This window comes from Bidens hawaiensis, unplaced genomic scaffold (genome assembly GCF_021521415.1).
Source record: "Bidens hawaiensis isolate Kalapana, Puna unplaced genomic scaffold, B.hawaiensis_p1.1 tig00026851_1, whole genome shotgun sequence".
In the NCBI taxonomy this organism is placed as follows: Eukaryota; Viridiplantae; Streptophyta; class Magnoliopsida; order Asterales; family Asteraceae; genus Bidens; species Bidens hawaiensis.
Window position 1 is genome coordinate 154,778 of NW_027494324.1, and position 9,123 is coordinate 163,900.

At 32.8% G+C, this 9,123-nt stretch overlaps 1 pseudogene across 1 annotated transcript; it reads right to left on the reverse strand.

Moving 5' to 3' along the window:
• Positions 1 to 4,611: 4,611 nt before the first annotated feature.
• Positions 4,612 to 8,300, reverse strand: LOC143574144 (uncharacterized; annotated as a pseudogene). The gene is made up of 6 exons (XR_013142539.1): positions 7,719 to 8,300; positions 6,773 to 6,950; positions 6,320 to 6,695; positions 5,572 to 5,703; positions 5,319 to 5,494; positions 4,612 to 4,792 (listed from the first exon to the last, which is right to left on the reverse strand). The product of XR_013142539.1 is annotated as an uncharacterized LOC143574144 (transcript).
• Positions 8,301 to 9,123: the final 823 nt, after the last annotated feature.

Below are 9,123 nucleotides of genomic sequence, written 5' to 3' on the forward strand. Positions count from 1 at the left end.
TGATGAACCCAGATGAGCAAATAACATTAAAATCTAATAACACAAGATGGAAAGAAAAGATAAAATACCTATAGAAGATCTTTAACCAGAATCTTGAACTAGCATATCAAGGAGAAAGTGTTAATTTGAAATCTTGAAAGTGTTTTCTGCTGATTTTTAGACACAGGATATGGAAAGAATGCTTGACTGAATGAGTACTGTAGCTTTTTTGAATTTGTTTCTTTTACTTTTTTTGAAATTTATTACTTTGTTTTATAATTTATTATAATTGATTTTTATGTTGATGTTGATGTGTGTTATTTTGATTCAATTCCCGCACTTGTAATGGTCTTGTTGGGGCTTTAAATGTACCATTTATTTATAGCTTATGTTACAATTATTCAAAGTTTTAAAACGTTTAATTTGGTATAAATTTCATGTTAATATTGCCTAAAATAAGTTTTAGAAGGCCATCAAGTGAATTGAGTTTTTATTTTCTTTTTACAATATGTAAACGAGTTGATTTCCCGTGAGCTATTTAAGAGAGAAGAATGCTAAAATTTTTGAATTTTTCTTTTTTTTTTTAAAGACAACTAAACTTTTTGAATTAAGTCAAGTTTAAATGAGCTTAAACTTATATTGGAGTTATATAAATGAGCGAGCTCGGATTTCACATAGTGTCTAGGCTCATAAGCTAAAAGGATTCTAGTAAGTAATTATAAGTATATATTGATAGATAATTAAGACATTAATAAAAATATATATATACAGGTCGAGTCCAGACTTGAAAAATTATTCACGAACCAAACTTGAGCTTGGAAAGAAAGTTTCAAAAGAGTTGAGCTTGAACTTGAGCTCTCTTAAGCTAAATGAGTCAAACTCAAGCTCAAACGAAACAAGCTCAAGCTTGCACAATTGCAACAACATGGGTAAAAACTTAATAATTTACAGGGAACCACCAACTTTTTAGTGATAATAACACTAGTTTGTTTGGTTTAGTTTTCTCTTTGGTTTCTGTTGCACTTTGTTCATAAGATTTATTCACAACAAAATGGGTTTTTGTTTTGTTTTTTCATTAATAGTTAAAGTTATGTTCAATTTTGATAGTTAAAATAGCCTCTTGTTTCACTTCGTCATTCTGTTTGTAAAACATCTAAACCGTTCATTGACTTGTTAGATAGCAAAGCGTTGACTCTAATTGCGTTTATAAAAACAAAATCTAATATTTTTCTTAGATGCAATAACGTGGGACAAATGAAAGATACTATACATATCACGGTTAGAATTTTTACCAACCGGAAGTCTACAAGTATGACTTGTCGGTTTTTGTGAACAATAATGTTTGAATTTTATCAACTATAGCAAGGGGCTTAAAAGTGAAATCACTTCTAAAATATAATTTTAGAACGACTTTCTTTAGTTTATTGCATTTTTTAAATATGGAGAGCCCTGTTGTCATATTCTGGTCAGACTGTGTTATCTTAACCAGGCTCACGCTGGCTTTAGAGTTTGGATTGGGCGTTCATTCAGGAAACCATACCGCCAACGGCCATTTGACAGTCGTTGTGCCATCACAAGAACATAACTCTTTGTGGGACAAAATCCCAAGTGGACTCGGGATCCAAACTGACAACCTCGTTTATGTCAATCATTTTATGATATACTGTAGAGTAATTTGTTAGTTTTCTTATTTATTTATTTATTTTATAGTTTTATTTAAATTAAAGTTTTCGAGTTAATAGCATTGGTGTGTCATAAGAATGACATGGTTAATCAAATAACAATAATAATAATATTTAAAATAGTTATATTAATTATACTAAGACTATTGATTCAATGAAAACAATAATAGAAATATCATAAGTTGTAAATAATCAAAATACTATTAATAATAATTTTAACCAATAACAACAATATACACTTAACTAAGTTTAATTACTAACAAATATTATAAATAAATTCTAATGAAAACAACAAAAATCTAAATATTTATAAATATGAACTAATTTAATTAATATTCAAATAACGCATTCCCTGGTATTTATGTTATTCTGAAACTTTTTACCAATATTGATTATTTAACATGTTTTAACTATCAAAAGGTCAGCAATTGCAGCCAATTCCACCACTAAAGAAGTGAAAGTCGAAAAAAAAAAGTAAACCATGATAGGTTGTTTATAAGATAAATATATCAACAAATGCTTAGAATTATAAGAAAATATAACGGTCTATTATGGTACTTTAAAAAAAACAACCCATTTCAACCATCTATATTGGCTATAACATGTTTTGATCCTGAGTTAAATTGATACCTTTTTAAGGCAGTCGCATGTTGCAGCGGGGATAAAATGGGAATTTGGTTTGTGGCACGTTGATCTGATTTTTATTTAAAATGACAAGAGATTAGATGACTAAAAAGTCCTGGTATAGAGTCCACCTAGCGACGGGTAAACTTGGTTTTAAATAAAATTCATATAAGATCATAGATATTTAGGGTCACAACGAGGGTCATTAGGGGCTTGGTTCGTTGTGGTACGTTATTATTGTATATATAATTGTGGTAATAAGTAAAAATAATATATTGTGTTATATATTAATTATCGAGCTGAGGTCGCGAATTAAACGTAGAGTTGTGCAAAAAAACCAGAAAAATGCGAAAATTGAACTTTAAAAAACCAAACCAAATGGTAAATTTGGTTAACTGATCGATTTCTAATCGTATCCATATTGTGAATTCAGTTCTGTTTGGTGACTGGTTCCACAAATCTTTGTGCCCAGTTTAATTAAATAACCAAATTATAACCGGTTTAAATGGACAATGAACCGAATAAATCTAATCAAATGAAACGAAAAGTGCCCAACAAACCAATATCTTGCTTATAGAAGTCCCTAACTTGCTAACACTTTGTTCCTCATAAAGAGTCATCTAGTCTCGGGCATGTGGTGATGACCCTGACAAAAAAAATGAAAACTTAAAAAGAATAAACTTACATATACATTCAAAGTGAAAGCAAATAATATTTATATTACATTGTTTCTCCATCCATGGCCTCATTGCCGCAATTTGCCAACCTTTACCCGCCTACGCTCTTTAGGCTAAAGCCCCACATCATAATCATAGCAAATGAATGCATTCAGTTATCAAGTTAGCAATTTACCACCGGTATCCAAATTAAGTTTAAAAAAAGACATTACAATTTATTGCTGAAATTACGAACCATGAAATCATGTATACAATTGATAGAAGTTGGTAATTTGGAACGTGAATTTGATGCGAAATTGAATACCTGGATAATGGAGGTTGTAGAAGAAAGTGATTAGAGGTCAAATGAACAACAATTGGGAGGTGAAATAGGGGTTGCGACCTGGTGGTTCGCATTCATCTTGACACATCTAAAGAACGGAATTGATTGCTTGGACCCTATTATTACATTACGTAACCGAAGTGAAATTGATGGTCACCGGATTATGATTGGTAACATGCATTAGGTCTTTGCCGGAGCGTTAATGTACATTTAATTTTATGGTGTCTTAAGGAGAGAGAATGGAGAGTTGAAAATGTGCCTATATGCATTATAATGTAAATGTGCCTATATGAAAATGGAGCTTCGGGAGGGGGAGCTTTTTGCATCATGTGACGCCGCGTCACCAGGCTTTTTGCATTATAAGGCTATCCGTTATGGTGGGGGGGCTTCGAAGCCCCTTAACAGTGCCACGTCAACGCCACGTAAAAAACAGGGCATCAAAGCCCGTCCTGCTATGGTTTAATGCCCCTTAGGTGCCCCTAGTGTGTGTGTGTATATATATATATATATATATAGGCAAAGTATAAAATGAAAACCTACTTGAGTTGTGAAAACTCTAGAAACCCATTCTCAACCATATGTTTTTAATTAAAGTTTAAATCTTGTGGTCCACAATTAAAGTGAATAAAAAATGTAAATATAAATATAACTTTTTCTCTCTCCTGAAAACATATATAAAAAAATGTTAAAAAATAGTAAAACATTTTTTTTTTACGTTTCGATGTTTTGTATTAAATGTTACAACATATATTACATGTAACAAAAAAAACGATATTATATATGATTTTCGCTATATATATATAATATATATATATATATGGTAAGTTTAAAATGAAAACTCATTTAAGTTGTGAAAACCCGCGAAAACCCTATGTAACATCGTTTTTTTTTGTTACATGTAATACAAAAAAAAATGTTTTGCTATTTTTTAACATTTTTTTACTAATTTTATATATGTTTTCAGGAGAGAGAAAAATTTATATTTATATTTACATTTTTTATTCATTTTAATTGTAAACCACAAGATTTAAACATTAATTAAAAACATGTGATTGAAAATGGGTTTTTAGAGTTTTCACAACTTAAGTAGGTTTTCATTTTATACTTAGCCTATATATATATATATTCTCTAGTTCACTCTGCAGTTTCAAGAGCCATTATATTATCTAAACAATTTGTTCCTTTTATTTTAATATTGTGCCTAGTGATTAAAATGATGCAAACCAAAAAAAGAAAAGAAAGATTTTGATTTATAAAACAAAATGGAATGTCAGCATATTCCCAAAGTCAAAATTCATCAGCTACATCAAGAACCTTTGCTAATTTCACATGATTTGCCAACATGTTGACTTCTAAGAAGTCAACCACAGAAAACACCAAAGAATTATTCCCACTCGATTGTTGATGGAGGCTTCGATGTAATGTCGAGACAAACTCGGTTCACCCCACGAACACTGTTGCAGATTTTTCTTGCCACGTCATCCAGAAACTTATGCTCAAAATAGTACCTGAAAGTTAATAAATGTTAAACAGATCGAAATGAAAACCACAAGAAAGAAGAAAGTGTTCACTAAAAATAACTACTATTTTCAAAATGTCAGTAAGTTGACTTTGGAAGTCAAACTTCCATATCAAGATTATATAGGGCCGTGGTTATATGTCAAAAGATAGCACAGCACCTCAACATTTTCGTGAAGAAACTGTAGTCATTATATTTGACTCAAATGTCAAATATACCTTAGTCAAATTGATTCAAAGAGTCGTTTTTGACCCCATGTCTACATGTGAAAATATGGGGTGAAATTGAGTCAGTTTGACCCAAAAGTTAAAACCATACTGATTTTGAAATGCGAACTTTATTTTGACTCAAAAAAATCACTTTTGGCCGCATATCTACATGTAAAAATGCAGAATTAACTTCAGTCATTTTGACTCATAAATTCATTTTTGACCCCATATCTACATCTAAATACATGGGTTCCTAAACTAAAAATCAAATAAAAAAAATTCAGAGACAAAAACGAGAATGCTGACCAGTCAGCGGTCATGCCATCTTGACTTGTGACCGCTCTAAGTGCAACTGCATTTGAATGAGTCCTTTGATCTCCTTGAACACCTGTCGTTTTAATCGGTAAAAACACAGCAAAAGCTTGCCATATTTCATCATAGATGCCAGCATCCTTAATTGCTTGTATAAATATTTCATCCACCTACAACACAAAATCATTACAAAATAAGATTGAAAATAATAATAAAATAAATTATGCCAAACGATCTCGTTATTTACCTGGCGAAGAATATCCAATGCATTTCCTTGAGTAACATCACCCGGGATTCTCACAGCAAGGCCCGGACCCGGGAATGGATGCCGCTTCAAAAACGCCACTGGAACATCTAAAATCTTTCCTAGCTCCCGAACCTTCAAAAGAACAAGAATTACATAAAATTATTCCCAATTTCATCAAACTGGTTCGAATAAATATTTTTTTAAATATTCAATTTTTATGATCAAAATCTACAAGATTCTTCCCAGGTTCTTTAAAATGGCTCAAATTAATAGTATTTTTTCCCCAGTTTCATTATACTAAGCTCAAAATAATAGTATTTTTATAAAGATTCAGTTTTTATGAACGAAAACTACATAAGAGTTATTCGCAGTTTCAGTATAATAGCTCAAATTAATAATACTTTTTAAAAAGATTCAACTTTTACGATCGGAAACTACAGAGAATTATTTCCCGTTTCCTTATAATGGCTCAAATAATATTATATTTTTTAAAAGAATCAAGTTTTATGAGCGAAAACTACACAAGAGTTATTCCCAGTTTCATTCTAATATAATAATACTTATAAAAAAAGATTCAACTTTTATGAACAGAAACTAAATAGAATTAGTCCCAGTTTCATATAGCTTACCAAATTAATAATCCTTTATTTATAGGATTCAACTTTTATAAACGAAGACTACATAGAATTAGTTTATAAAGGCTCAAATTACTAATAATTTATTAAAAAAAATCAATCTTTATGCAAACCTCATCCTTAAAAAGAAGCTTAAGAGGTTCAATGAGCTTCAACTTCATATCTTTAGGAAGCCCACCAACATTATGATGACTTTTAATCGTGTGCGAATGAGTTCTTCCACTTCCAGGTGGCGGGCAAGATTCAATCACATCTGGGTACAAAGTTCCTTGAACCAAATATGTTGGTTTTTTCCCCAGTTTCTTCTCTAAATCATGAGCAAACGTATCAAAGATTGATATAAACTCCTTCCCAATAATCTTCCTCTTTTTCTCGGGATCCGTAACGCCTTTCAATTCACTAAGAAACTGAACCGATGCATCAACACAAGTAACAGGCAAATGAAGATCTTTTTTAAAGGTTCCCATGACTCGTTCTTGTTCCTTGTATCTATAACAAAGCACACCAAATTTTTAGAAACTTTACGAATGAACTTATGAAAATGTGGTTGAAGTAAAAAATCTGACCTTAACAAACCGTTATCAACAAAGATACAATGCAGCCTATCACCAATAGCTTTGTGAACAAGCGTGGCTGCAACGGTGGAATCTACGCCACCGGATAACGCGCATATGACATGATCATCAGGGCCCACCATACTTTTGATTGACGAAGCAGTTCCATCCCTTCGGGTGAATGTGTCACCTTTATATTATTAAAAGATATAAAAGCCAATTAAATTTATTGTTTCAAATAAAAAATGAAAGAAAACCAAGAAAATTCACAAATTGGTTTTAAATTTAAACCATCAATTGCTATGGATCTGAGTTTTTCAATCTGATTGAACAAAATAGCCATAAAATAGCCATCAGTTGAACACATCAAAACAGAGATGAATAACTATCTTATTTTAGTGTTAAAAAGGTGAACTTAACATATCATCTTAAACATTTTTTTATTGTCATTGAATAGCAAATGCCCCCCGTACCGTACGTGATGCACCACATGCTTAGTAAAACCAGGGTTCACAATCAAATAGCGTGGCTTAGGGACGGACATGAAACCGAAAAAAACGATCCGTAACCAAAAAACCAAACTTTCAGTTCAATTACAATTTTGCATGTAACTAAAAACCAAAAAAATGAACCGAACCAAATTAATGGATTTACATCTTCAATTTTAAAAATTAAGTACTTTTTAAGACTTTAATAACCAGTGTTACCTAAATACTTTAGCTCAAATGCATAATGATCAACTAATTATTAATTCACAAAAAGATTTAGGCCCAAATTAATTATTTTTTCCCAATATTTTTCGGCCCAAGTCAAATTATCGCTTTGTTGTTCGGTTTGAGCCCAAAACCGACCAATGCACACCCCTAAATTGTGTCTTGGTAGTATCTACAGCTATATATCTTCAAACAAACAATAATCCTGCAAAACCGATATCCCGAATCACAAATTAAATATCTACCTCAGGATGATACTGCAGCCCATAAAACCTCCTGCCCGGATTCTCCACGGCCGCAATCCCGCCCTGCTCACTCCTCGCAACCACCTCGAACCCAGCCGGCAACTTCACCGCCTCATCGCCATGACTCATCCACACCACCTGCTTATCCCCAAGCATCTTCCCCTTAAACAACCCCCCACCACAATCCTTCACAGCCTCAATCACCATCCTCCCATACTCCTGCTTCTCACCAACAGCCACCACTCCACCCAGCTTCTGCACAATCAACTGCAGCGCATAACAAATACCCAACACAAAGACGCCTGCTTTCTCAACGTACTCGACAAACCCATCTGGGAAAGAAGGCGCGTGGGGCGCTGGGACGGAGTGGGGGCCACCGAAGAGGATGATTACAGATGGGTTTAATTCGGTGATGGATTTAAGTGAGGCGGTGCCGGAGATGCAGAGGGAGAAGACGGAGAGGCTGCGGATGCGACGGGTGATAAGGTGGGTGTACTGGGAGCCGTAGTCGAGGATGAGAACGAGGTTCGATTTCACGGCTTCAGGCTCCATTGATTAATGGAGGTGGGTGTTGAGTTGAGGGTTTATTATGAAGGCTAGGGTTTTGAGGATGATTGGCGGGAAGTGAATGCCCTAATTACGGATGTTGATAAGTTTATTTATATGTTTAGAGTTTGGACCCTTTTATTTGCAATAATCTTAACTAAGATAAGATTAAAGGGGTGTTTGGGATTGCTTAATTTCATCGACTTATAACTTACTAAGTTTTTGAAAAGTAATAAGGTGTTTGGGATTGCTGATATTGTGAGAGAAAAAATTTCATAAGTTACAATGTTGTAACTTATTAACTTAATGAAAAGTTATAAGGAGGTACAATAAGGAATCCCAAACACCCCCTAAGATTTAAGACACTAGGAACATGTTTAATAGTTTGTATTGCTTTTAATGTGGTGTGTGTTTGCTAAGGGTGTAAATGAGCCGAACTGGTCGCGAGCTACTCGATATCGGCTCGTGAAAAAACTTAATCGAACCGAGTTTAAACAAGCCCGAGCTTAAAAGTGAGTCCGAGCCTGAGCGTCGTTTATCGAACTTGAGCTGACTCGCGAGCCTAAACGAGCATGTCATTAATATTGTTTTTATAATGTTTATATTTGTATATAGTTAATATATATTATTTCTTCTATATATTATTATGAAAAAATATAACTAAATAATATATAGATTATTATGCTATACATGAAATTATAATTGAAAGAATATATATGTAAAATAATTATAAATATATAAAAATTAATTAAGATATATTAACAAACAAAGCTCGAGCTTTAAAAACTACTTACAAATGCTGAGCTTGAGATTTAGAGTTAGATATCAAAATGAGCCGAGCTCCAACTCAAGCTTAGTG